This window comes from Phyllobates terribilis, unplaced genomic scaffold (genome assembly GCF_046119375.1).
Source record: "Phyllobates terribilis strain yellow unplaced genomic scaffold, ASM4611937v1 Scaffold_4__5_contigs__length_816908805, whole genome shotgun sequence".
NCBI lineage: Eukaryota > Metazoa > Chordata > Amphibia > Anura > Dendrobatidae > Phyllobates > Phyllobates terribilis.
The window spans coordinates 83,339,136-83,347,412 of NW_027362764.1; positions in this window are offsets into that span (position 1 = coordinate 83,339,136).

The following is an 8,277-nucleotide window of genomic DNA, read 5'->3' on the forward strand; positions in this document are numbered from 1 at the left end:
TACCCGGAGCCGGATCTGTCGGGGTTAGTAGTCCTCGTGGCGGTGACCCGGTCCGTGCCCAGGGTGTCAAACTAAGTGGCGGAATTTAGCAGAAGATGTTATAGTGTTCGACTACGCCACCCGTTGAATGCGGTTATGAAGCCGCCGCTGCAGGGCAGACCGCTGAGGCCGGTGGTACAGTTGTGCAGCGTGGGTAGTATAACCCCCAACGGGAGGGGTATGGCCTCAGGGCAGCAGACGTGGATGATGGGGATAGCAGAATTGCACGCAGGCACCAGGAACCACTCAGAGACGGTGCGGTGTAGTTCAGGGTCTTTACTGGTGGCAAAGGTAGACCCTCCCGGGAGTACTGGCTAGCGATCGGGGCCTGGTCAGTCCGTGAGCAGATAAGATCTCCCCCGGCCAGGCGGAGTTGTAGGCCTCCCCAACTAATTGTACTCTTCCTGGCTACCTTGCTAGAAGCGGGTAAAAGTAGCCCACGTCCCTGAGTGTACCGTGTGGTGCTCACCCGTATGGCCGGTGACTCGGGGCCTTCTGGTAGCCTCCGCTCCACGACGGCGGTGCTGGTCCCTTGCGTGTGACCGTGCCTTCGGGTTTCTTGGCCAGAGGACCTGAAATCCCCTGCCGGACGGTTTCTGCTGCTGGGTATGGAACAGTCCCCACAGCCTCGGACTCCGTGTCCGGTGAGATCTCTTCAGTCAGGACGAGCTCTACAGCTTCCAGTCCTGGACCCCTTTTATCCCTGCTCCCACAGAGCTCCTGATCTTGCTCTCCCTGCATCTGCTCCACTCCAGACCAGACTGTGTCTCTGTCTGGGACTCCTCTTCTTCTCTTCTTTTTCTACCTAACCCCACCTCAGCCCCAGTTTATATAGGGGAAGTTCTTCCCCTCCCAGGACTGGGCAGGAGGTGTGGCATGCTTAGGGTTCCTGACCAGGAGACCTCCCACCTGCTCACAGACGTAATATTGCTATTACTGTGGTAACCAGAACCCTGGGGTGCCACATTCCCCCCTAGTAAAATTTAGTACTCCGGGACTAAACATATTTTTGAAAACATAACAGGGTATAAACAGGAACAATACAATAAGGAAAAACACGTTAGGGTGGTCACGGAGTGTCCGCAACCGGGTGCAATTTTTGAAGCAAAAAGGGTGTCCATTTCACCAAAGAACGGGGAGCCGTAACCAGGTAGGGGTCTGTCCTGCCCCGAGTCTTTAACAGTCTATAGTCCGTTCCTGGGTTACGCTCCAAACATATATACAACAGAGTTCCGGTTAATCCACAAAAGACACCTATAAAATAACTGGAAAAACATAATTATTTACAAGCAACAGTAAACAGGTAAATACCAATAAGACAGTCTGAACACTTTAGATCCTCCAACGTACGGGCAACTGGCCTCTATTGGCCCTAGTAGACCTACGGAGCTTACTGACCGGTCCTGAGCTACAGGGTGTAGGAGCTGTCAAAGGTAAGCTGGGCAGCTGTCTACGGACTCTTTGGCTCACTAGGGGCACGGCAGGCTCACTATAAGCAGAGGGTCGATTCTCCTGGTCTGCTTGTGTGGGGTCTTCTGCCTCCTGGACCGGCTGCTCTTCCAGCTCTACCTGTTTTTCCGTAGGCACTTGGGATGCTGGCTGGAGGAAGGTGAGGACGGGTACCACAACAGCGCCATTTACCTGTGTCCAAGACCGAGGGAAGTCTCCGAGTACAGTACTGACCATCTCTTCCCTTTCCTCTGTGGGTCGAGGGTTTTCTTGATCTTCTTCAGGGTTTTGTAGCTGCTCGGGACACTTCTTCAGGTGATATCGGGAGACAATGGCTGTGGTTTCTCCTCCATCCTTACTGATTGTGCAGATTTTGGGGTTTTCATGGCTTGATGGCAGTACGGTGTACGGGTCCTTCTCCCACTGGTCGTCCAACTTGTGGAGCCGTCTTTTCCTCTTCAAGACCTGCTCTCCAGGTACCAGGGGAAAAGCGGGAGCACACTGGTTGTAAGTCTTCTCCTGTCTTTCTCTTGCTTGACGGAGACTTCGCTCAACGCTCTCCTGTACTTTCCGGTACTGCTGCTGCCTCTCTGTGTCCCAGTCTGCTTCTGGTGAAGTGTCCTCGGGTGTCAGGACTCCCATATCCAGATCAACAGGCAGCTCACCAGGTCTTGCTCTCATTAGGTAAGCCGGGGTACAGTTGGTAGAACCTACAGGGATGTGGTTGTATAGGTCCACCAGATCAGGCAGTTTCTCAGGCCACAGACTGCGTTCTTCCAGGGGCAATGTTTTCAGAAGGTCTATCACCACCTGGTTCATCTTCTCGCAAAGTCCATTGGTTTGCGGATGATAGGGTGTTGTTCTTATCTTCCGGCAGCCATACAGAGTGCAGAACTCCTGGAAGACTTCCGCTTCAAAGGCAGGTCCTTGGTCCGTCAGCACCTGCTCTGGGTATCCGTGTGGACGACAGAAGTGCTGCTGGAAGGCTCTAGCTGCTGTTTGAGCCATTAAGTCCTTGACGGGGACTACAACCAAGAACCGGGAGTAGTGATCCACGATGGTTAACGCATAGACGTAGCCACTTCTGCTGGGGGTCAGTTTTACATGGTCCAAGGCTACCAGTTCCAACGGCTGCCTGGTGACGATGGACTGCAGGGGAGTCTTCTGGCTGGCACGGTCCTTCCTTCTTAGGTTGCATGGGCCACAGTCTCTGCACCACCTCTCGATGGTCCCTCTCATGCCTACCCAGTGGAACCGCCCGCGCAGCAGGAACCCCAGCTTCTTCCATCCGAAGTGCCCAGCTCCGTCGTGGTATGCCTCCAGTACCATAGTCGCGTCTCTTCTTGGCACCACTACTTGCCAGATCAGTTCATGCGTCCGGGAGTTAACCATTCTGCGGCACAACTTCCCCTTGTAAAGAAACAGTCGACTCTTCTCAGCCCACAGTTGCTTGGTCTCCTCCAGAGCGTCTGGGTCAAGGCGGGCATCTGGCCGAGTCAGCATCTCCTTCACTAGTCGGACGGCGGGGTCACTGTTTTGTGTTTCCGCCCAGTTGTAATGAGGTAAGGGGTTGAACGTAGCGGATTGCTTACCCCTTACACGGTGGGAATACTGGGTAGTCCTATGACGGTGAAACGCGGGGAGTTCAACTTCTTCCAGTTCCTCTGGATCTTCCCCTACGTCCGGTAGGTTTGGCATTCTGGACAAGGCATCCGCGTTGGTATTGGAGCGTCCTGCCCGGTATTTGATCGTGAACTCATAGTTGGACAGGCGGGCCATCCATCTCTGCTCCAGGGCACCGAGTCTTGCAGTGTCCAGGTGTGTCAACGGGTTGTTATCCGTGTACACGGTGAACCGCGAAGAGGCGAGGTAGTGCTTAAAGCGTTCGGTGACTGCCCACACCACTGCCAGGAACTCTAGCTTAAATGAGCTGTAATTCTCAGGGTTTCTTTCGGTGGGTCGCAGTTTTCGGCTGGCGTAAGCAATTACCCGTTCTCTCCCCTGCTGGATCTGGGACAGTACGGCTCCTAGCCCGATGTTACTTGCGTCGGTGTAGAGGATAAAGGGCTGGCTGTAATCAGGGTACGCCAGGATTTCATCCCCCGTGAGGGCCATCTTCAGCTGGCGGAAGGACTCTTCTTCCAGCTTCTCCCATCTGAAGGGCGGCTTCTGGTTCTTGGCCTTCCTGGACTGGCCTATCAGGAGGTCCTGCATAGGAGCTGCCTTTTTGGTGAAACCGGGAATGAATCTTCGGTAGTAGCCTACCAACCCGAGGAACTGCCGCACTTCCTTTACGCTGGAGGGTCTTGGCCATTCCTTAATCGCGGTGATCTTATCAGGGTCGGGAGCCACTCCGTCAGCACTCACCACGTGTCCCAGGTACTGCACTTTTGGTTTTAGCAGGTGACACTTCGACGGTTTCACCTTCAGACCATAGTTTGCCAGGGCTTCAAACACTTCCGCCAGGTGTTTCAGGTGGTCCTCGTAGGTTTTGGAATAAACTATAACATCGTCCAGGTACAGCAGGACCGTCTCAAAGTTCCGGTGTCCCAGACAGAATTCCATCAATCGTTGGAAGGTTCCTGGTGCGTTGCAGAGTCCGAACGGCATGCAGGTAAACTCGCTAAGTCCCATCGGGGTGGTGAATGCGGTCTTCTCCCGGTCCGCCTCTGCGACAGGAACCTGCCAGTACCCGCTAGTGAGATCCAAAGTGGAGAAGAAGTTAGCAGATTTTAAAGCAGCCAAAGACTCCTCTATCCTTGGTAAGGGGTACGCATCTTTGTGTGTGATACGGTTGATTTTCCGGTAATCTACACACATTCTCATGGTGTTGTCTTTCTTTTTAACCAAGACTAGTGGAGCTGCCCAGGGGCTACAGCTATCCCTGATTACCCCAGCCTCCTTCATGTCTCTAAGCATCCCCTTGGCGTGTTGGTAATGTGCAGGGGGTACGGGACGATACCTCTCTTTTATGGGAGGATGGTCTCCCGTGGGGATGTGATGTTCCACTCCCTTCACTCGCCCGAAGTCTAGCGGGTGTTTACTGAACACTCTCTCGTATTCCTGGATCACCCGGTAGACTCCCTGCTTTTGGTGAGCGGGTGTGGAGTCAGTACCCAAATGCAGTTGCTGACACCAGTCCTCCATTTGTTGCTTAGAGCCGTTACCTTCCTCTGGATGAGATGGAGGCAAGGGTTCCACAGACTGTACAGAATTTTGGTTGATGGTATACAATTTGGCTAGCGTAGCATATCGGGGCAGGTACACTTCCCTCTTCCCGATATTTATTATGCGAACGGGCACCCTCCCATGGCGTACATCAACCACCCCCCGTGACGTCAAAATGGTGGGCCTACTATCTGAGTAGACTGGTTCTACCATTGCCTGGTAATCTCTACCTCTCAGACCAATAGCTGCCCGGCACCAAATCATCATTTCACTTTTCGGGGGCATGGCAATAGGGAAAGGGTCACACATTCTCACGCTACCAATCTCACCACCGGAGAGTTCCACCTGTTGCCGTCGCATCAGTGCCCGGATCTCTTTTTGGAGCACTCGCTGCTGGCCGGAGCTGGCGTTCTTGGCAATCTGCTGTAAAATAAGAATCACCTCTGCAAGACAATTTTCAATCACATTAGTTCCTAGAGTTATCTTTGGGTGACTCTCGCGCTTGTCAATGTCCACAATGATCAGTCCCTGTGCTGCCAGTTCGACTTTACCGATTTTAATGGTCATCTCTTTAAATCCGATCTGTGGCACGGGCTGACCATTGCTGGCGATGATACTCAAGTCATCGTCTGGGTAGCGGGTTATATCCGAGTCATTCCAGTACTGCTTGAAGAGCACGTACGGGATGGTGGTGACCTGTGACCCGGTGTCAAGTAGGGCACTCATAGGAATGCCATCCAGTACTACAGGCAAGACTGGACGTCCTCCCACGTATTTGTCACGCCAGTTCGATGGGCCTGGTGATCTTATTCCTAGGGGTTGGCCCTCTACCCCAGGTTGTGCCAGTTTAAAGGACAGTACCTTGCCATATGTCCGGGTTGATTGCAGCGGCGGCAGATGGGTTGTCCGTCCTCATTGTATCGGTCGCTGGGTCTTCCTCTGGCCGGTGGGGTCCTCCTTGGTCGGCGCCACGGGATATCCTCCGGTCCGGATGCCAGCTGGATCTTCCCTGGAGTAGAAACCTGTAAAGACTGCACAGTTTGGGTTAGCGCGGCAACGCTTTTAGTTAGCTCTTGGACCTGATGGTGCAGGTCTGTAGCCGGGTCATTGTTTAAAGCCTGCGCATCAGCTCCCACAGGCCCTGCCGACAAGGGCGCCGCCTCCTGGTGGTAAGTGGTAGCAGGGCGTTTGTGGGTCACAGCGCCACCTGGTGCCGGTTCTCGGAGCACCCGGATGGCTCTGTCCTTGAACTGTGCAAAGTCCAGATGAGGGTCCTGTAAGGCCATTGCCCGCAACTGGGTTTGGTGGGCATTGCAATGTAGACCCTCTATAAATTGTTCAGTCAACAGCTTGTCTTCGTTTCCCACGCCGTCAGGGTCGGCCTGCTTAATGGCTCTCAGGGCCTCTTGTAGGTTTAGTGCATAGTCCCTTATATTCTCATGTGCTCGCTGCTTGCACCCGTAGAATCTAAGCTTGATCTCGGCTGAGGTACGGGTATCAAAGGTGTCCTTCAGCCGGGCTAGTATCTCTGCGACAGTCCTCCTCCTCCCAAGTGGCCAGGACTTTACCTCCCTTTGGGCTGCCCCTGTTAATTGAGCCACCAGGATGCTCACTTTTTGCTCTTCTGTGAGGGGGTACACCTGGAAGAGGCTATCCAGCCTTTCTCTGAAGTCATTTAGGGTATGTGACTCCCCTGAGTACTGGGGTAGCCAGGCTGCCCCCGGGATGTAGGGCATGGTGAAAGGCATGACCGCAGCAGCGGTGGTGCTGGCGGTGGCTGTGGCAGTGAAGCTCTCCTCCGTATCCGACATCCTCCTCCCCCCTAGTGGACCGTGGCCTACCTTGCGATGATCCTCTTCCGTAGGCCACGGCTCCGCAGTGGATCGTCAGGGTTGAGGACCTTCCGTCGCGCTCCTGTGACGTCGGCGTCTGCTGGGCTCCTTCTAGGACCTTACGCAACGTCCGGACGTGAGGCGGGGCTTCAGTTCTCGCGCGCTTTCGGAGTCCACGCCCCTCTTCTTCCCGCGCGGCGTCCTCGAGATGGCGTCCAATGGCGGGAAAACTCCACGGATGGCGGGAAGAAGGCAAAAGATGGCGTCGGATGGCGGGAAAACTCCACAGATGGTGGGAATCTTCACCACAGGTAAGTTTAACAGTCTTTTTCAGGCACGCAGTACCCGGTGGTTGCGGGCACGAGATCCTGCCGACTACGCCAAAAGTTGACGCACCCCCTGGGCCTGTGTTATGTAGCGTTGCGCACGCGGGGAATACCCGGAGCCGGATCTGTCGGGGTTAGTAGTCCTCGTGGCGGTGACCCGGTCCGTGCCCAGGGTGTCAAACTAAGTGGCGGAATTTAGCAGAAGATGTTATAGTGTTCGACTACGCCACCCGTTGAATGCGGTTATGAAGCCGCCGCTGCAGGGCAGACCGCTGAGGCCGGTGGTACAGTTGTGCAGCGTGGGTAGTATAACCCCCAACGGGAGGGGTATGGCCTCCACGACGGCGGTGCTGGTCCCTTGCGTGTGACCGTGCCTTCGGGTTTCTTGGCCAGAGGACCTGAAATCCCCTGCCGGACGGTTTCTGCTGCTGGGTATGGAACAGTCCCCACAGCCTCGGACTCCGTGTCCGGTGAGATCTCTTCAGTCAGGACGAGCTCTACAGCTTCCAGTCCTGGACCCCTTTTATCACTGCTCCCACAGAGCTCCTGATCTTGCTCTCCCTGCATCTGCTCCACTCCAGACCAGACTGTGTCTCTGTCTGGGACTCCTCTTCTTCTCTTCTTTTTCTACCTAACCCCACCTCAGCCCCAGTTTATATAGGGGAAGTTCTTCCCCTCCCAGGACTGGGCAGGAGGTGTGGCATGCTTAGGGTTCCTGACCAGGAGACCTCCCACCTGCTCACAGACGTAATATTGCTATTACTGTGGTAACCAGAACCCTGGGGTGCCACACATGCACAATCTGCATGCGTTTTTTCTGCCAGGGAGATGCAGAAATGATGCAGAAATTTTCTGCTTCATTTCTGCATCGTGTGCACATACCCTTAGGCTAAGTGCCCACGATGTAGAAATGCTGCATATTTTTTCCGCTTCTCCCTGGCAGGAAAAACGTATGTGGATTTTACATGCGTTTTTCCTGCCAGGTAGAAGCGTTTGTAAAGCGTTTTTGCATGCATTTCTGCATGCGGGTTATCGATCGCTTTTCCAAGCGATTTTAGCATCACTTGGAAAAGTGCTTGATAACTTGTTCACACTATATAAATCCATGCAACCGGCATGGATTTATAGTAGTGTGACCAAGTTAGTTAAAAAAAAAGAATAAGAATGGTAAAAAATAAATTTTATACTTACCTTCCCATGTCCTCCCGGTGTTTTCTCCGCCGCGTCCGGTGTCTTGCACTGCTCGTGGTGGTGTGAAAGACCTGCGGTGACGTCATTGAGTCATATGTCAGGTGACATGACTCAATGACGTCATGAAAGGTCCTTTACAACACCGCGACCCATACAGCAGACCAGACTGAGGGGAGAAAACACCGGGAGGACATCGGAAGGTAAGTATAATCTTTATTTTTTATTTTAAATTCTTTTTTTTAACAGGTTCTATGGTACCTTTGTCTGGAGTA